Consider the following 21853-nt stretch of genomic DNA (forward strand, 5'->3'; position numbering starts at 1 on the left):
GAATATTAGTATACAATAACAGCGTGGGTGAGAATACACAAGAATTTGAGAGGCTTAGCACTGGCTCAGAAAGGTTCATCAAACTGGTCAAATCTAAATAGGTAGCAAGCTCACTCACCCTTCATCCTTATGTAAGAGAGCAAGAAGAGATCCCTCCTAAACCCTTGGGGGGGGGGGGGGGGGGGGGGGGGGGTGAAGAATATATGCCAGGGGAAATGTGGTCAAACTCTGTTTCCAGATATTCCAGGCAGCAGCCGTTGGGACTTCAAAGTTTCTCATCTTGACTGCAAGCTTTAGGGGTGCATTTGGATTTCTAGTGTGGGGTGGTAGCCTGGATGCTTTGAAATTGGGTCTTATCAAACTTGGCAGCTGAGAAAATATGACCCCTGAAAAAACCCTGAGAAAATAGGACGAAAAGACCAAACATCTTTTGACAGATCTTTGATAGATTCAACAGTATAAGTCTGAGATAACACATGATCTGGCAAAAAATAGCTCAGTTGTCAAAATCAAGCATGAAGAGATTTAGCAATACTTCTTTTGCTGGTCGTCGGTCTTGTGCCTCAGAGCCATACTTCTTTTGCTGGTGCACTGCACATCGATCTAAAAACCTCCTGAATCTGATCCTTGCTCACCTGGCCATCAATAGAAAAATATCAAGTCTGACAAAAAGTTTGCTCATACTAGTACTCTCTTCAAAACTATGCTCCTTTCAAAATTAAGCATGGATACACAATCATAAGGTATCACGACCTTTGAATTTCTAGCACGGAGGGTGATCAAGACAGAAAACATCATTCGAAAACAAACAGGTGAGTAACTTTTTCTTGTCCTCTCAAATGAGGATGTGTGTTGTTATATATTCCTTTGCTACACACACTGGTACACAACAATGCTATGAGTTACAACAACATAATTACAGTCTGATTGTACATTTTACAGATGTTCAATGTACAAGATATTAACAGCAAGAATACAAAGTCAGAATAGCTCCGCGCAGCAGAATGGATAATAACCAGCTTCTCCAGCGGATTCCGAGACGACCCTCAACTCCTTCTGAACCTTCCGACGCTCATAGAACACCGGGCATGCAAGCGAAACGCACTTGACCCCACTTTCCACTATCCAGTCTGCGCCGCCGCAGTGGCCGCATATCTGGACAACATTCAAAAGTTAGCTGTCAGCTGAAACAAGTTATCTAAAGGGATTTCTATTTCACAGTCAACGTTATTATTAAATTATAAGGATTGTTGCACTTCAAACAGTGGTCAAGTACATTAAGAAAGACTAGAATCTCAATATTTCTGATGCTTAGTTCATGTTACACAAAAATGTCAAGAAACGTAAGTGTTAGTTTTAATTTTAGTATTCCATGCAATGATTTCATTTTCCAGTGGGGAATTCAAATAAGAGAAGTATATAAGAACTTACAGCAGCAAGATGTTGGATTTCTCGCTCCAATTTTGATGTCCTGCCAGCGACTACAGTGGCAACAACAGCTTCATTTTTTAAACAGTAACTGCAAAAAGTTTCTGATCCTTGAACTGTATCACCACAGATAGTACAATGGCTCGACATATAATAAGTATCTATCCTGGCTACTTTGGCGGACGGTTTCTTGTTCCATCCCAATCGGATGGAACTGCTATCACGAGAACCGTGACCCAAAGCAGACTGGCGTTTCGCAAGTGTTGACCGTGTGGGGCGAGGCATCTCGTTAAACCATTTATTTAGGTTAACACCTAGGAGTCCAAAGACACGTTGTAGTGCTGGAATAATCTGTTTGGTTATGTAATATAATTCATTTAACCTATAAGGGGATCCAACTTCTAGCAGACCATATGGATTAATGACCATATCGACGAGACGAGCCCCTGGTTCCCCATGGATAACAACATAGGGCACTCTCTCTGCATAACGTGGCTCTGCCCGTGGATCAGACAACATTGCTTTTGTTGCAACAATTGCTGCAGGTGGCAGCGAGGATGCCCTTGCACTGTAAGTACCAAGACGAACCTCCTTTGCAAAAATGTAGTCCTGAATAGAAATTTTTCCTGATAATATCCGTGTCCATTGACGCTCCGCATATGATTTAACCTGCAAGAATAAAAGGCCATCAAGCTATATACCTGACACTGCTACAGGGAAGACCCTCCTCGTAAAGTCGAAGAGATTAAGAAACACCCCTTACCTTGACCAAGTCTTGTTCTTCAAACATTATTCTAAGAGATCGTTCTAACATCTTCGCGACCGCCGGGCACGTATCTCTCCGCACTGTCTCAATCCCCTTTGCGTCAAAGATTGGCTCCTTCTGTTCGGGGTTTTCATAGCTATAGCCAACATATCTCTTCTTTGTAAGAAGGAAACAGGGATGGTACACTTTCTCAAACTTCAAAGTGACTGGATCCGGATTAATTGCAGTCACTAAAGAGGCAATTTCCTTTCCTATTCTGAATGCTTCTTCCCTAGATCGCCCTTTTAGAAGAACAAACATACTACAGCAGAAATAATGAGCTTCGTACAATATTCAAGTATAATTCAAAGAAAATATCATGAGAAATGCACAGAAATACCTGTCAGTATCACCATACACAACCCTAGCATTCCACAAGGGATGCTGATTGACAAATGATATTGCTGTTTCAAGCGTTCTACGACCACATTGAACAATGCTGTCTGCAAGCTCTGCACAGGGCATACGACCACTGAATCCAGCAGCTGTGTAACCATACGTTACATTAGCTATCAGCTTCAGAGCAAGTTGCCGAGCATTGAGTATCTGGAAAATAAATACATTACCGTTACCATTATACATTAACCCAGATTTTCTAGTAAGTCATATCGTATCATACTTAATCACAAAATTCAAGAAATTTAGGGCTTCTGTAAAATGTTCAAGAAAGTATAGAAGCAAATACCTTCTGCAGAACCTTCTGAGATGGAGGTAGCTTTTTCATTGCTTGCTTAACCATAATTCTGGTTGACAGTATCTCCTCAAGAAGGCGAGGCACTACACCTTTTCTGACCTGCAGAATGCCATCGAAAATGTGTTCAAAAGGTCAGTCTGGTGCGAGATGCTCATTCCTTGTCCACACCTAACAATGGGAAGGAGTGTGCAAAAGATAAAACAGTGTTGGGATGGATAGAAAATGCAGCACTAAGCAATGTTTTCAAGAATATAGCCACTATCAACATAGTCATCTGTAGATGGTATAACAACTATATGTGGGAGGTATTCCAATATTGCCTGTCAACTGGTGGTACTTAGTCTAGCATCAATAGGAAAAGTATTAGATATGACTGAGCGACACAAGAAAACCTGCAATGTCCGAGAGTAAACAAGATCATTACCTCGGGTTGCACATACAGAACCCCATTTGGAGTAAGGATCAGCTGATTTTTCAGATCAGCGATCGTATGCGGATCGGCTGAATATGAGCTGACACCAAGTACAGTGGACTTCGACGGGAAAACTTTACCCAAGCAAGTAGAATAACATAGATTATATGCTATTATCATGGAAGGATAAAGAGACTGAAAATCCAATACGAGAACTGGGTCGGAGTAGAAAGCTGATTCTGGTTCCATTACAAGTGGCATGCACTCCATGGCTGGCTGAGAAGCAACCTGTAAAGTAGCGCTGGTGAATTGTTAAAATGCAGGCAAACTACTGGAATATATGCGCAATAATATCCAAAACATTTTAGCAGTGATTCAAAAGCAGGCTGACTAGGCTGTCTAGGCGATTGGCGTCAGGGTCCGCTACAATTTGACCATAGTTCGCCCTCTAGGCAGCCTGAAACCCAGGCGTGTCAAAGTCGATCCTAGTTGCAACTTCGGTCACTAGGCGAGGTGGCCCTAGGCAGACTACAACAACTAGGCAGGTGACTAAGTCGAGCATACAGGGGGCAAGGGCGCATTTGAGGGTTAGGGTCCGGGCGACTTCCCCAAATCCTAATCAGTCAAGAGTTAGGTTAGCAGAAAATATATCACATTTCTAGTTCGTGTGAAGAACCAGTGTTCTAAACCAGAAAATTCCTGGTGGCTTAGAAGAACAGTCCCCGTCTAATCTTAAGCCTGCCACACCCTTTTCTTTGGCAATTTACATAAAGCAAGTTCATTGATCCCGCAGACAAAATGGCCGGCTTTGCCTCTTCGGACAAAGAGCCAATATAAATGTTATAGCTCTCGGTAGATATGCCAATGAACAAAAGCTGCCATTCTTGCATTTGTTTCTCAGAACTGGTGTTACTAGGCAAAAGCGGCTGAGTATCTACGGAAGTTAAGTATAGAACATGTCTACGCAGAAATCGAGAAATTAAATTTGCTAGGAGACAAAGAATGGCACCTGTTGGTTTCCTGGGGAAATTGCAAGGTAGTTCTGTGTATGAGCCAATCTCAAGAGCATAGATTCAACACGAAACTGAGACCCTCGTGAAAGAACAGAGAAGAAGTCAATACCAAACACACGAGCAAGTTCAGACGTCCGATTGACCTGCATGGAATAGTCAGGTATAAGTTTCGAGCAAACTTTTTGCTACAAATATTCCGGTAACATAAAAAGTATCAGTTACTAATTACTTGTTCTGCGCATAACATTTTAACCAAGCTTGTTAACTTCTAATTATAACAGGTGTAAAACCAAAAAGGACAGGTTGCCCAGTTGATAAAACATCTCATTCTCACATGGAAAACCCAAGGGAGCTCTCAAGTAACCATATGTTGATGATGTACTGGCAAGAATGTAATGAAGGGAAATTCATTTACCAGGTCAAGTTGATTTATTATTTCAAGGTTGAGCATAGCTCTGCTGCTAACATATTCTATGCACCGGTGTCTTCCTCGTCCAGGACCTGTTGCAAACCATCGATTCAATGTCTTGTTTGGTACTAATGGTACCTTTCGCCTCAGGATTTCATCAGCCACAGCTTCAAGGGAGTAATTGTTAAGCTTAACTTCTCCACGCATTAGACGCCATAAGTTTAGTACAATTCTCCCACCAACATGTACACCACTAGCATGAGTATGACTCCAATCATTCTCACTGACATCCACAATAACATCATTGGCAGGAGATGCTTCAGGCACCTGACTAGACTCATGGGCTAGATTCTTAGGTGGATGTTTTGACTCATGTGGTAGTGTCCTTGAGATTTTTTTCAGTAAGCCTATACCCAGATAAGCAGCTCTTTCAGCAAGAAATCCTAAAGATCCTAACTGAATCTCCCATCCGACTAGGATATCTGGATCAATTGAACATAATGCATCAATAAGATGATTCAAAAGATCCCTCTCTCCCGGGAAGACATCGACACTGCAACCAATAACTCCGTCAAGGTTTCTGCAGTTACAAAAAGAGGCATTAGATACATCTCGACCCAACAAGCTAAGGTCGTACACACTTTAAAAAGAACCACCAAGCCAAAGAAGAACAATTACATGAAGACGCAACTCTAGAACAGCAAAATGTCAAGTATGCAGTTTATGTTCCAGAACATGAATAAAGGAAAGAAATCAAAATGTATATGATGTTCTTCAGGTCCAGAAGCATGGGAAATGAATAGAAAATACCATTAACCATCACAGTAAGCCGGCTATTTTTCTATTAAGTCCTTAATAGTGGACGGTGTGGAAGGAAAGGAATAGCAGGGTGCTCCAGGATGAGTCCCAGACTTCGGTTGCTAATGGCATTATAGCAGAGGCAGATTGATGGCAGTAGGTCTCCCACCAAGGGTTGCAAACGCCTCTGGAAGAAGCAGCTTAGGTTTTTCGTTTGTGTTGTAGTTCTCCAAAGAAATTAGTAAGTTAGCAACCCAAATTAGCATACTCCTGCCAAATATGACATCCGTTGCAATTGTCACCACCCTAGCCATGTTGATGTCACTCATCTAATATCCAAGGGAGTGGGTCACATGGCATAATAACTACTAAGACTGTAACTGAATGGCGACAATGGCAACTGGGCTTCTGCAGACTTCACTTTGATAAATACAACTAAATAGATAAAGGGTGTCAATGAATACAAGAGGAAAATTCAGAGACACAATTGAAATCTAAACGAAACCAACAAATGACTGAAAGATCAAAAGACGTCATACAACCTCCTCCCCTGTGATTTGTCATTGTTTCCACGTATAAGTACACGAACTTCAACAGTATTGTCACTGTCATCCTCAACAGCCAAAGATACAACATTGATGGCATCAAATCGTGGATCAGGACGCAGCTCTGCTCTGTTTTCCGCAAATACCTGTCAAATAGTGGGAAGAAATTTCAAGAGGTCACTCTACCTTGCCTGGTTTCCCATACTTTGCTGTCAGTAAACATTAGCAAGTCAAAACTGTCTTGGTCATACAACATAGAATCTCTAAGAACAATTCATTACCACCCTGCTTCCTAGGAGGAACGAAGAATATAGTCGAACCTCTATGCTAAGTATCGTCAGTTGTTGTCCACCACCGGTGCTAGCAGGGTCACGAAATCCAATTTGACTGAGAGGTGTGAGCTTATGCTTTTCATCTTCAGCTGAGATCTGGGAAAAGTCATGCCAATCATCCAACTTTTTACTTTCTTTGTTCGGCTGATCAGATTTCATCATAACTGTATCAATGAACGTTGTTGTTGTATGCTCAGAAGCAGATCCGGGTACAGGAGAATTGGCCATCAAAGGAAGAGCTTCCGCATGTGGTGTAGAAGTAGGATGGTGTTCTATTTCCTGATCATCTGTAACATTCTCACCACAGTTGAAGTAACCTAAAATAATAGTTCGTAAGGAAGCCAGTAAACTAAATTGCAATTAATATATGCAGGAAACTACTTATACCAGAGACACCATTGGAATAAGTGTGTTGAGGTAGCCACTGGCCCACAGCTGCTGCAGATGGCGGTGAAAATGCATGCGTCAGCAAATATAGAACTGATCCGTCATTTTGGAAATGAGTTGGAACACCCAAAGTATCAGGTGTGAATTCACTACTTCCCATATACTGAAATGATCCATTCTCCTTATTCTCTTCAGCAGTCTGATTGAAAAATGGAAGGGGGTCAACCGATCCCAGTTTAGCAGCTGAAAAACAGCAGAGAATATGTATAATATGAGGTGAACAGTCGTACTAACAAATTAGTAAACATAATGTTGTACCATAATAGCATGGTACCTCAGGTGAGGTAACACAACAATTTCTAAAATTTACATCTGAACAGCATACCAGCACCACTAGTTAAAGTAAATTACATGCACCATGTTAAAATGAATATTCCTTGTAAAACTTACATTCAGGATGATCAATGCTCGCCGAAGAAACCTCTGAACGAGTTGGAGGCTTCTGTGCAAATGACATACGTACATATTCACCACCAGAATAAGACGGTTCTGAATTTGGAAGACCACTGGTGACATCATGCACTTCTAATCCTCCAGAAATCATGATTCCGCTGGTTTTATCCATGTTGCATGCTGCAGTTCCAGAACAACCAAAATCTAACTTTTCAGGCTGAAAAGATCCCCTCCGCTTCCTCCTCATTAAATCCCTCACAGAAAGACAGGCTGAGCCATGTTCACCTATCGAACCAGAAGATTCCTTGTCAGTGTCGTTTGTGGCATCACAAGAGTTCTTCTCAGTTTTACTCTTGTAAGAACTTGGATCCTCAGTTGGCATTGCACTGCCTGAAGAAATTTTAACAGGGCCATCAGCATTTCCATGTGACCGCTTTTTAGTAGAAAGAGGCAAAGAACCCCAGAGAAGTTCAGTACCTCCATGCTTACTTGCTAACTTTGAACTATTTTTACTAGATGAGTAGCTAGCTGTTCCTATTTTTCTTCTAGTAATTTTACCCTGATCATATTCTTGGGGGCCTTTCTGTTTTTCATCAGAAGACCCATCAATCTGAGGAATAGTATTGGTCACTGAAGTGCTGCCATCAAGCATTGGAGAACTGTGGTAAGACTTCTGAGCATTCGATTCTTCTGCCCCAGTCACGGGTTCAAGTGTATCAAGAATATCCTGGCACTCCTGCTGAGAAGCACTATCAAAATCCAAGTGAGCAGACTCTAAAGCAAATTCAATGGACTTCTTGGAGAACAAAGGGCTCAGAATGACTTCATTGACTAATTCATCATCAGTTGTTGGCTCCTCTCCAGCCTGTGAGGAGGCCATCCAGCTTAAAAGCCCAAGTGCTTCAGAATCTACATGCTACAAAAGAAAGAGACAAGAGGTGCTATATTTATCAGGAGAAAGTAAAAACACATTCAAATCGAAAGCATAATATGCAAATGTAGCCAGACAAAATACACATACGTAATCCCAAGAAGGGAAATATCAGAACCCACATCTAAAATGATTGGCAAGATCAAAAAGTGACCCTGGACTGGCATCCTCTACCATCTGAAGTACTCACTTCTGTTAGGAAAGCAACATGTATTACCATGGGGCCATAGGCCAATATATATACATGTACAGGTGCAGGTAATATGCAGAAAACCCCTCATACAATGGGGTAAAAACAAAAGGCTACATGGCTATATATATATAACTTTAACACCCCCCCTCAAACTCATGGTGGATGAACAACACTGAGTTTGGAGAGATAAAAGCCATGTTGTGCTCTAGTCTGAGCCTTCGTCAGGAAATCCGCCAACTGTAACTCGGAAGGCACATACTGAAGAGCAATAACCTGATCCTGCACACCAGCGCGCACATAGAAAGCATCAACACTAATATGCTTGGTGAGCTCATGCTTCACAGGATCGCGCGCAATGCTAATAGCACCTGTACTGTCAAATAATAGCAGAGTCGGTGTAGTGACAGAAACACCAAAATCCTGAAGTAACCACCGTAACCAAGTCACCTCTGCCGTCAAAAGAGCCATTGCTCGCAACTCAGCCTCTGCACACGAACGGGAAACTGCAATCTGTTTCTTCGTCTTCCAGGCAATGAGAGAACCGCCAAGAAAAACACAGTAAGCAGAAAGTGAACGGCGATCAGAAGGATCACTAGCCCGCGTAGCATCCGAATAGGCCTGAAGCTGCAAAGAACTGGAGCAAGGAAAGAATAGACGGTGAGAAATCGTGCCCCGAAGATATCGAAGAACACGAAGGAGATGACCATAGTGAACCGATGTGGGAGCAGAGACAAACTGACTCAGAATATGAACCGGATAAGAGATGTCCGGACGAGTGACAGCTAGATAGACAAGACTGCCAACGAGATGACGGTAACGCGTCGGGTCAGGGAGAGGATCACCATCAGTAGCACGGAGGTGAACATTGAGCTCCATAGGAGTCTCAACAATGCGCTCGTCAGTAAGAGCAACACGAGCAAGAAGATCCTGGATATACTTTTCCTGAGATATAAAAAAGCCATCAGAGGTAGAAGAGACTTCAATCCCAAGAAAGTAGCGAAGAGGTCCAAGATCAGACATAAGAAACTGCTCACTAAGACGGGCCTTTACAAAGGCAATATACTCGGGGTCATCCCCAGTGATGATCATGTCATCAACATAGAGAAGAAGAAGAGTCCGACCATGAGGAGAAAGGTGAATAAACAATGCTGGATCATGAGCACTTGCTGAAAAACCAGCGGCAGTGACCACAGAGGCAAAACGCTCGAACCAGGCGCGGGGGGCTTGCTTAAGGCCATAGAGAGAGCGACGAAGACGACATACCATGCCATCAGAACAAATACCCAGGTGGGCTGCATGTACACCTCCTCACGTAGCTCACCATTAAGAAAGGCATTCTTAACATCAAGCTGAGATATAGACCAGTGGCGTGCAGAGGTAACGGCAAGAAGTGTACGAACAGTGGTCATATGGGCCACAGGAGCAAAAGTCTCGTCATAATCACGACCATGCTCCTGTTGAAAACCACGAGCCACAAGACGAGCTTTGTGACGCTCAAGAGAACCATCGGAGCGAGTCTTAATCTTGTAGACCCACTTACAAGTGATGGGACGGACTCCGGGAGGAAGAGAAACAAGATCCCAGGTACCAGTGCGTTCAAGAGCAGCAATCTCCTCTGCCATCGCAAACTGCCATTCAGGATGAACAACAGCCTGACGATAAGAAGTCGGCTCAAGGACAGCAGCACCAGCGGTGGGAAATCCAAAGCGATCAACAGGCGGACGAGGCCGAGAACGCAAGCCATAAGTAGGCTGAGAGGAAGATGACGACTCATCCACAGAGGCATCCACAGGTCGTGACCGACGAGTGTAATGCTGAGGAAAAGATGGAACAATAGAAGGAGGAATCGCCAAGGTAGAATCGGGGGGTGGCGATGAAGTCACCGGAGATGAAGGTGTAGAATCCGGTGACATGCTAGGCGAGGAGACCGGGGAAGAGGGTGACTGCAAATCGACTAGAGGTGGAGAAGTAGAGGGAGTGGAACGAATAGGCATAGGCTCGACAGGCGTGATAGGTGAATCAGGAAAAGTGAGGAAAGAGATATCCTCCACTGAAAAAGTCGAGGAAGACGGGCGTGGGTAGAATGGACGAGACTCATCAAAAGTCACGTCTCGAGAGATACGCATCCGACGACCGAAAGGATCCCAACAACGATAGCCCTTATGCTCATCACTGTAGCCTAAGAAGACACACTCAATAGACTGAGCGGTAAGTTTGGTGCGTTCACGAGGGGCAAGAAGAACATAGCAAACACAACCAAACAAGCGAAGCATCGAATAATCAGGAGAACGATCAAAAAGATGCTTGAAAGGAACACCACCCTGTAGAGCAGCAGAAGGCTGTATATTGATAAGATAGGTGGAGGTGGAGACGGCCTCAGCCCAAAAATGAGGCGGGAGAGAGGCAGCAATCATCAATGCACGAGCCGTTTCAAGAAGATGTCGATGCTTTCGCTCAGCCACACCATTCTGAGCATGAGCACCAGGACAAGAGAATTGAGAGAGAGTTCCTTGCTCAGCAAGAACACCACGCAACATCTTAGAGATATACTCGCCAGCGGAGTCAGCACGAAAAACACGAATGGGTGAAGAGAACTGAGTATGAACCATGGCAGCAAAACGCTTATAAATAGACAACACCTCACTACGAGAAGTCATGAAATAAAGCCATGTGTAACGAGAGAAATCATCTATGAAAATAATATAGTATTTATGACCACCTTTCGAAGCGAAAGGAGCCGGACCCCATACATCAGAATGAACTAAATCGAAAGGACGCTTAGACACTGACTCACTATGTGAATATGGTAACTGAATCTGCTTGCCAAGACGACAACCCTGACACTCTAAAGAGACATCTCCTGAGACAGACCCCAGAAGACCTCGACGAACTAAAGACGACAACCGAGAACCACACAGATGACCAAGTCGATGATGCCACTGCTTGAAGGAACCAGTAACGGAGGCGACTGAAGCGGAGGAACTGGCGATGGTGGTAGCAGCAGAAGGAACATGAAGCCAGTCCAACTCCCAAAGACCCTGAGAATCACGGCGGTGAGGGCCAGCCCCAACCAGAGTGTGTGTGCGACGGTCCTGGACAGAACAAGAGTCAACGTCAAGGATGACACGACAACCAGAATCAGTAAGTTGACCAGCAGAAAACAGATTCATGGTAAGTCGAGGAACATGAGCAACATCAGGAACAGAATAAGGAGTGGAAAGATGGCCTCTACTAGCAACAAAAAGTGGAGTACCATCAGCAGTGAAGACATGAACAGGAGAATCCAGCGATCGAAGAGAGGACAAAGTGGAAGAATGAGAAGACATATGAAAAGAAGCTCCAGAGTCCAGAACCCATGGGGATGTACCTGACTGTGTAGAGGGCGGTTGCTCAGTGCGGGAAGCATCAGTCACAGAACCAGTAGTACCCGTTGAGGAAGAACCTGAAGCCGCAAGCGGACGCTTAAGTCTCAAAATATCCTGCTCAGTCAAAGCAATAGCTGAAGCTGTCAAGGTAGATGACGAAGTCCCTGAAGATGATGATCGCGCCTTGCGCAGGTGTTTCCGCTTCGTGTAGCACTGGGACTCAATATGACCATCATTGTTGCAGTAGTCACAATGTGGACGGGGGCGACCTGAGCCTTCAGAAGGAGTGGGCAAGAGCGGCGGAGCACTCGGTGCAGCAGGTGGAGTGGAAGAAGCCCGAGTAGCGAGCACAGAGGGAACCTCCAGCAAACCAGCACCACGTAAGCGAGTCTCCTCAACACGAATCTCTGAAAGCGCCTCCATGAGAGAAATACGGCCACGAGCAAACAACTGAGCACGCCGGGGCTCAAACTCCTTATGGAGCCGAGACAGGAACTCGTAGACGCGATGAAACTCCAAATTGGCCTGGACAGCCTGGCAACAGGGGCAAGTACGACAACCAGCACTGCGGAGAGAATCAAGCTGGCGCCAGATAGCAGAACTCTGTGCATAGAAGTCATCAACAGTAGAGTCACCCTGCTGAAGAGCATGTTCCTGACGGACCACAGAAAGGTATAAGGCATCACCAGAGGGCTCATAACGCTGATGAAGACGGGTCCACATCTCAAAGGCAGTAGGAAGACCCAGAAACTCAAAGCAAACTGAGGCAGAACACTAGCAGTGAGAACAGCTGCAGCACGAGCATCATCATCAAGCCATTGGGTGTAAATTGACAGGGCACCATGATATGTCTGAAGAGCCTCCTCATAAGCCAAAACCCTCTCATCATAAGCACGATCAGCAGACTCATCAGCAAGCTTAGCCGCATCCTTGGCGGCTTGATTAGCATCCGTAGGAAGAACCAGTGGAGTCGGCGGAGTAGGGGCAACCGGAGGAACCGGACGTGGCGGACAGCAGACCTCGCCAGAAAGAACACCCCAAAGACGGATGCCACGCATGTGAATGCGCATGAAGCCAGTAAACTCGGTGTAGTTAGTACCATCGAAGATCACCGGACAGCGAGGGACAGCAACATAGCCCGACGCAGAAGACATTTTTTTTAGGCAGAGATCAGCGGGAGCAGGAGATCAGGGCCCTGCGTCGCTTGGAGCCGGCTGGGAACGAGACTGCAGCTGGGAGCAGCGTCAAGCGAGGCCAGCTGGAGAGCGATCCGCTCGGGAGCGATCCTCTCGGGAGGGGCCGGCTGGAGATCGAGAGACCGTCTAGCGAGGCCGGCTGGGAGATCCGATCGGGAGGGGGCCTGCTGGAGATCGACAGCAAGGCTGATCGGGAGGGTCGGGTTGGGAGGAGATCGATCCGATCGACAGGGACTTCAATCGGGAGATCGAGGAAGGCGGCTGGGGATCGATAGCACGAGTTGCAACGTGCAAGAAAAATTAACCTAGCTCTGATACCATGTTAGGAAAGCAACATGTATTACCATGGGGCCATAGGCCAATATATATACATGTACAGGTGCAGGTAATATGCAGAAAACCCCTCATACAATGGGGTAAAAACAAAAGGCTACATGGCTATATATATATAACTCTAACAACTTCATATCAGACCTAGAATTATCTTCCACCCTCTCGAATTTGACCATTAGTGTGGCTTTGTTTGGCGTGGTTATGGTGCTTGCCAGGCATTTATTCTGGGACCACCAGGAGCACCAGCTACCAACAGCCAGAAGCCAAACAATGCAGTTCTTCACCTTGCAACTATTTTAGGTACATTATATAGGTTGGGAAAATTGGTTCGGCATGTTTCTTATTTATAAACTGCTTTGGATAACACTACAAACTGACCCAATAATATATGCATAACTTAGATCAAGCCATAACAAGATAACTAAGATCTGAGAACTACCTTTTCATGTTCGTCAAATGACTGAGATGTTCTTTGAGCATCACTACCAATATTTTCGCAGCAGTCATTTTGTGAAAATGTGATAGTCCCAATAACATCAGTCAATGATTTAAAGCACCTCTCAAGCTTTTCAGATGCTTCAACGGCAGAATCTTTGTGATGGGACCCCTCCTCTTTTGGATCCAACGCAGAAAGAGCACTCTCATACTTAATACCATGAAGAAAACTTTTAAGAACAGCATCCCGCGGTGGTCTACCAATATCAGCAGGTTTTGTTTCATCCAGTAGTCTTAAGTGCTCAAGTTCCTAAGCAAAGCAGGTATGAGAGGTTTAGCAATAAGTAACAATTTGCAGCATATGTGCACATAGAGCAGGAAAGATACCTCCCAAATTGCTAAAAGCGACTGAACCATTTTGGTATCTGCCGTTGTTTGTGACAGAGAAGTGTACATCTTATACTTCTCGTTTATGATTCCTACAAGCGAAACCAGAATTTGTAGCGCAATTTCTGGATTATAAGTTTATAACAGATAATAGCTGTTAGAATGTAGCAAACAGACCTTCTACTCTGGAGTCAGCTTCAAGCATCATAAAAGTATGTCGTTTTCTGAAGTTCGAACTAGATCCTTCCATGAAATGTGAAGTTGAAGAACCGCCCAGGATTAAAGCATGTGGCACTGTTGACGATGTCCAGATGATTGGGTTTTTCATCGCAGCATTATATGAATGTGTCTACATTTTTAAGAGAAAGGTAGAGTTTTTTAGTAGAAGCAATGGATAATGTATGACCCCACAGAAAAATAACATAGATTCAAATGGAAATCATTCGATATAGACATAACAAAATCCATAGAACTTGCCTTGTGCTCCGATTCATCAGAAGAATCCACCTTCCTATGCAGAGTCTTAGGATGAAAATCACCTGGCAATGGAGGGCGGAACTTGAAGTCTGTGACATGTACATGGCCCATTCCATACAAGTTATAGTCGATCTAAAACATACATTGAACAGAAATATCATCTTAGGTCACTCAAAATATATATCAAATGTGTCAACAAGACTGGCACCATCAAGTCAGGAATATTGTACTTAAGTTGTATGCTTGTGCAAAAGAAACAAAATGACAATGGTCTTGCAGTTCAGGACATCCAAAGAAACAGAATAAGAAAGCATCGCTCTCACCAAAAAGTGAAGAAGATATGGAATGTGTGATTCATAAGGCTGGAATACTCTATCAAGAACAGCACCGCCCTGAAACCAAACAGCTCGCAATCAGTCCCAGCGAGGATATCATCATAAAACATAAAAGAGATTCCAATTTCCATAAAAATATACTTACAGTTGCATGGAATACCACAAGATACACTGATGTCTTTAAATTAATAAACATTCATTACAAGAGAGATTATCATCCATGCCAGCTCTCTAGATGATTTATTATGGCTAGACAACTGCCTAGCCCTGCCTAATCGGCCATGATACACAGGCGCTTATCTAATGTCTCACTAGCGCTAGCACCAAGGTGAACACTACTGAATTCACAGCTTCAAGCCATGAAAGGCATAAAAGTTAGTACAATTTTCCACTAGTGTACAAATCGAGTAAATCTTAAATGCATAGCTAATAGACACAGATCAAAAGAACAATAGAGAGCAATGATGTAAAAAAACATTGCACTCTCTTAGTAATTTTGCAGAAATTAGTGAAACAGAAGATACATGATCCAGAAATGAGGAGATAACAATATTCCTTCAGTTCAGACTTATCTACCTATCAAGACATAAATGTAGTCATGTACCCATCTATATGGAAATACTAAAGCCAGAACTTAGCAGAAGGGAGCTTCAATGCATCATACCAATAGATGGGTTGCAGCCCGAGAAACCTCATGAGGATAATATCTTTAGCTTAAATCAAGGTAATCAGTTGCATGACAAAGTTGTGGAGGAGAACAAAATGCAGGCATACATTCATTAAATAAGAAACAATCCCATGTGACAACAAGTGTCTGATGAAAGAACAGAACATCAATTGATTAATGCACCTGAAATCCTGCATAATTTGATCTATCAGTTTGCGCAAGATTTCTATGACAACATTAGGTTCAAACATTTGATGCTATTCAGTTTTCAGTTAAAACAAAAGGTAAGTCAGCAAACCACTCAACACTCATGACTTCTTAAGTTATCATCAGGGTTAAGCCATATGCAGTCATAAAGAAAGGGATATTTTTCGAGTGATATTGTCAATAAACAATGACAGGAATATTTCATGGTTTCCACTTTCCTGTCTTATGTAGCTACCTCAAAGTTCTTGTAAAGTACTCCCTCCGATCCATATTAGTACAACTTTGTACTAAACTAGCAACAATTAATATGGATCAGAGGGAGTATTATGTTTCACAATTAAGTACACAACAAAAGGCTAAAAGATGGGTTTCAAACAATCAGATGAACTATGTTCATAATTTGTAATTTTCCAAGACAATAACCAGAAAAGGAAGTGGGAAATGATTTACACAGGTTCAAACATTTTTAGCAACAAGAAATGTCTGTAAAATGTTAAATTGTGGATACAGGTAGATCTTCACAAAAATCTCCTCGGATGAATGATAACCATACAACTTCTTTGCTCGAACAAGGCTACATCCATGGACATGCTTCCTTTTTGCTGGGCCACGATTCTGCAGGGGAAATGATGATACTCACGAAAAGGGAAAGTTAACATACCAACTAAGTTGACTCTACCTGTAAAGTTTTCTCGAGGTCACTCAATAGACCAGTCATACATGAATTCCCTAAAGAAAAGAGAAAAAAGACATATTAATTTCTCCTGACTGTCAGGTGCTTTTCTTGACATGGACGCCCCTTTGATCAGAAAGAAAACCAAACAAGTGCTTTACTAGGTCTCGTTCAGACTATGAGTTCATCATATCCTTTATGTTATGTAACTATGTTGTAAAAGCAAAGTAGAGCAACCTTTTAACATTTAAATTGGTGTTTTTAACAACAAATCATGTTAGTACCTCAAACAAAAGGTTAGCAATGGTAATCCGTAAGACTGTAACTACCAACTATATGAGAAAGTAATATCTACAAAATTTACAAGACGTGCAATAACAACTGCCCGGTAAGAAGTTGAATGCAGCTGATATGAAATGATAAACAGCATGTAGAACAAGAAAGAGCTCATATAGTAAATGGAAAAAGGAACGGTAAAAACATAAGCAATCTTATAAGGGGTGCATATCTAGAAAACACAGTCACCTCTTTCAATATTATGAAGTAGCTCCTCTGGGCAAGGTACATACAAGTACGGCAGGGCCTGAATAGCAAAAGGAGATTTACAACTTGAAACTGTTACATTAGAAAGTAGATGAAACAATGTGTCGCCAGAATACAATAGAGATGAGTAGTATTTAATCATCAACTACTGGAGTATATGATACTCCCTCCGATCCATATTACTTGTCGTGGTTTTAGTTCAAAATTTGAACTAAAACAGCGACAAGTAATATGGATCGGAGGGAGTACAACAGTTCATCAAAGATGATAATAGGTTTCAAGGGAAGAAGACATGTGTTGTGAGATAAAAAATCAAAATCTTAACTACTTCCTCTGTCTCTAAATATAAGTCTTTTTAGAGATTTCAATGCGGACTACATACAGAGCAAAATGAGTGAATCTACACTCTAAAATATGTCTATATACATATGTATGTAAAAACCTCTAAAAGGACTTATATTTAGAAATGGAGGGAGTAGTGTCCCAACTCCCATTGATAACAGAAACTGTTGCTGAATTTCCAGTTGGACTACTGACACAAGTAACAGAGGAAGCACTAGTACAATCAGCATCAGCTGTATGCATACAGGCAGCGCGGACTCTCAAGACAAACATAGCAACGGGTGCAAGTTTGCACAACTGCAAATAATAAACAAACCTCCCTTGAGGGAAATGGAATGAACTTGAACTACTGACCAGACCAGAGCAACACATCCCTGAATTAACACACTGATCTCTAATAACTGGCATGCTGAATTGAGCTTCCAAGCATCAAATTCGGCGTGTTGCACTCCCCATTCCCTCCAAAATTTCAAGACCAGGCAACCAGAACTACGTGGCGACAATCACACAAGCATACTGAAATGTAATAAGGGCAGAGAGAAGCTGGTACCCACCTGGTGGATGTGGAGGCAAGTCTTCTGCCCCGCGGGGGTGGAGCCGTAGATCCTGATCACCGGCACCTCCTCCACCTCCTCGCCTGCGGCGGCCACCAGACAGTCAGAGAATTCAGCGCGGCGCGGGAGGAGAAAAAGTTCAGAAAGGGGGCAAATGGGGAAGGGAGCGTACAGTGGAAGGGGCTGTAGGAGATGTCGAGGCCGGGGACGGGCGGCGCCATGTAGTAGTCGAGCGAGACGATGCGCACGCTGAGGACCTGCGAGGGGGTCCCCGGCGGCGAGGGCTCCGGCGAGGAGGGATTCATGGTCGCCGGCGAGGAGGGCGCGGCGGGCGGGCGGGCGGGCGGTGGTTTTATTTGGGGGCGGTGTGGGTTCCCGGGCTTCGGCTCCTTCCAGAGCACGCTGCTTCCTCCCCACTTGGGTTTGACTCCGTGGGTCGGCGGGTCGCCATCGGCCTAGTTGGGAGTTTATTAAGGGCCATAGCCCACGAAATCGATCCGACCTTGGACCCTTTCCTTTCAGAAAAAAAAAAGGACCCTTTGAGCCAAAATGATGCGAGAGCTATTTATCGCATTAAGCGATCAAAGTGGGGACCTCCTATATGCCGCTTGTTGCGGCAAACAGTTAATGCTTCGCAAAGGGGAAAAGCTAACCTGGGTAAGCCCATTTACGGTAGGGCGCCGTGAAAAAACAACAAAAAACAGCGCCGTGGTAGGAATCGAACCTGCGACCAGCACGTCAAACACAATGTGACAGTTAAAGAACTGGACGGCAATGGAAAAATTGAAAGAACAGCCAGCGGAAAATTCCTACAACATGTGTGTGGGGGTTCAACCATACGGCCTCAAGCGAGTGAATCATGCTGCTAACCATTGTCTTCGTAGACTTGTTTCGTTTAAACTGCCACCTCACTTAACATAAAGTCATAAACTATACGAGGCAAAAGAAAAGGCCTTTTTAAAAAAAATGTGGTTTTCTTTTTTAAAAAACTAAATATAATTAGAAAAACAAACATTTTCAAAATTTGCTAACAAACTTTTAAGGACTCGAACATTTTTTGGGAATCTGGAATTTTTTTATAAAAAAAGAAACAAAATTGAAAACAAGAACATTTTTCAAAATTACAACTAACTTTTTCAAAATGCGAACATTTTTATAAACAGAAAAAAATGAAAAATTCCAACAAATTCTGAAGTTATGAATAAATTTTTTCAAAACGCGAATATTTTATGAAATTCCCACTAACATTTTTTCAATTTGCGAACAAATTATGAAAACATGATTTTCTAGAATCTGTGATCAAATTTTGGAAACAGGAACATTTTTTATAAAAAGCGAACATTTTTTCTAAGTACGAACGTTTATGAACTTTCCCTGACATTCTTTGAATTTGTGAACAAATTTTGGACACATGAACACTTTTTGAATTTGATTTGTTTTTTGAAAACAGGAACATTTAAGAAAAATACGCGAACATTTTTGGAATTTATGAACAAAATAAAAAATAGAACATTTTCAGAAAAAAAATTAAACTTTTTAGTTTTTCGAACATTTTCTGAAAAGAAGTGAACAAATTCTGAAATACTTACTTTTTGGAATTGGGGAACACAACTTGAAAAGAGGAACAAAATCCGGCAGAATGAACAAATTTAAAAAAAATATGAACATTTTTAAATTTCAGAAAATTTGTCAAAAACAGAAATTACCTTGAAAAGGAAAAAGAATGAAAAGAAAAAAGAAACGAAAAGAAAACAAAAAAGAACCAGAAAAGGAAGAAAAAGAACAGAAAGAGTAAAAAAGAAAAAAGGAAAAGAAAATAGAACATTTTCAGAAATTTTAAACTTTTTAGTTTTTTAACATTTTCTGAAAACAAGTGAACAAATTTTGAAATACTTTCTTTTTTGGAATTTGGGAACACAACTTGAAAAGAGGAACAAAATCCGGCAGAATGAACAAATTTAAAGAAATATGAACATTTTTAAATTTCAGAAAATTTGTCGAAAACAGAAATTAACTTGAAAAGGAAAAAGAATGAAAAGAAAAAATAAACGAAAAGAAAACAAAAAAGAACCTGAAAAGGAAGAAAAAGAACAGAAAGAGTAAAAAAGAAAAAGAAAAAGAAAAAAATATAAAACCGGTTTAGAAGGTTTCCAAAACCTCCATCGAAGTGGCAGTGCTCGCTGAAGCTTTTCCATCCCCTCACCGGCCCGTTTACGCACGGAAAGTGCAGCACTCATAGCCACTAGGCTACACTCAAGCCCCGTGTTAATCTAGCTGGGCGCGTCCTACTTGAGGTATAAAACAGCTGGGTGCTCCCTATTTTTCTTTTCTTTCTTCATTTTCTTCTATGTTAATCGGTTTTTCTTTCTCTTTTCGATTTTATGTTCTTTTTCATTTTTCTTCTCCATTTGTTTTCATTGTTTTTTGTACTTTTTCCTCTCCATTTTTTTCATTCTTTTCTTTGTTCTTCTCCATTTTTTGTTTGGTTTTTTGGGGTTTTTTTCTTTTTTCTTCTCCATTATTTCTTTTTCTTTTGTGTTTTTTTATGTTTGTTTTTGTTTCACTCTATATTTTTGTACATGTCAAAAAAAATTGTATACACGTTCAACATTGTCCGAACATATATTCAACTTTTTCAAATACTTGTTCAGCATTTTAATAGTTATTCAAGATTTTTTTCAAACACTTGTTTAACATTTTTAATACTTATTCAACATTTGTTCAAATACTTGTTCAATTTTTTTAATACACTCGTTCAACATTTTATAATACTTGTTCAACATTTTTCAAATACTCATTCAACATTTTTCAAATTCTTGTTCAACATTTTCAAATACTTGTTGAACATTTTTCGTATACTCGTTTCAACATTTTCTAATACCTATTCCACATTTTTTCAAATACTTGGTCCACATTTTTCAAATAATTGTTCAACATTTTTTATATATTCGTTTCAACATTTTTAATACCTATTCAACATTTTTCAAATACTTGTTTAAATTCTTTCAAATACTTGTTCAATGTTTTGCAAATACTCGTTCAACATTTTTTAATACTTATTCAACATTTTTAATACCTAATTAACATTTTTTTATGTTTGTTTGGGGGAAAGCATGTGAAAACCGAGTAAAAAGAAAAAAAACAGAAAAAACATGTTGAATTGGACGAGTAAAAATGAAGGAAAAGATAAAAACCCAGCTCATTTTTCCTTCTAGTAGGCCGTGCTCTCCATAGAGTACAATAATTTAAGTCTGTCGCAGTGGCTAGCAGCCCTCGGAAGGAACTATTTTATCCTAGAATCGATCCTCTGTGAGCTCCATTTTTCAAACTCTGGTTTTTCTCGAAAATTCTCGCTACAGTGGGTCGGCCCGATATGTAGCGGTCTACGCGAGAGTCCCCCCTCGCATAACGCGAGAAATAGGGGTGCCCCCGAAATGATGCTAGGTAAGGGTAATCTCTTGTAAAGGTCACTTCCAATTCTTAAAAAAGAACAAAGGTCACTCTCCACCTTCCGACGTGCCGACAAATGATGCATCGTAATTTCTAAAAGAAAGTGATGCATTATATGTGTGTCACTTGTTGCAATCTAAGACCTTTTTTTTCGTACATTCGTTTATTCAAAACGTTTTTATCTCTTGAACCATGCGTCCAAAATACCAAACCATTTTCGCTGATGGATTTCTTGTGTCGAGATCTTGAAAACTAGATCTCATGTCAATAGGTTTCGACCAGATTCTTTAAGAAAAAGCAAATACCCAGAAAACAAAATCCAAAAGAAAAATGAAAACCGAAAAAACCAGTTCACGTAAAAATTTGAATGCCAAAAAAAGAAAAAGAAAAAAGGGGAGCCTAGATGCAAGGTTACGGTTTAAAAAATGAAATCACAAACTATTTTTTCTTTTTTCGAAAATTACAACTGTTCTTCCGGTGGAAGAAAAT

The 21853-nt window shown here is 41.7% G+C and overlaps 1 pseudogene; it reads right to left on the reverse strand.

Annotated features, from left to right (window-relative positions):
* Positions 1 to 797: 797 nt before the first annotated feature.
* LOC123043780 (DNA polymerase zeta catalytic subunit-like) lies at positions 798 to 18272 on the reverse strand (annotated as a pseudogene).
* Between the last annotated feature and the right edge of the window lie 3581 nt (positions 18273 to 21853).

Source organism: Triticum aestivum, chromosome 2B (assembly GCF_018294505.1).
Source record: "Triticum aestivum cultivar Chinese Spring chromosome 2B, IWGSC CS RefSeq v2.1, whole genome shotgun sequence".
NCBI classification, from domain to species: domain Eukaryota; kingdom Viridiplantae; phylum Streptophyta; class Magnoliopsida; order Poales; family Poaceae; genus Triticum; species Triticum aestivum.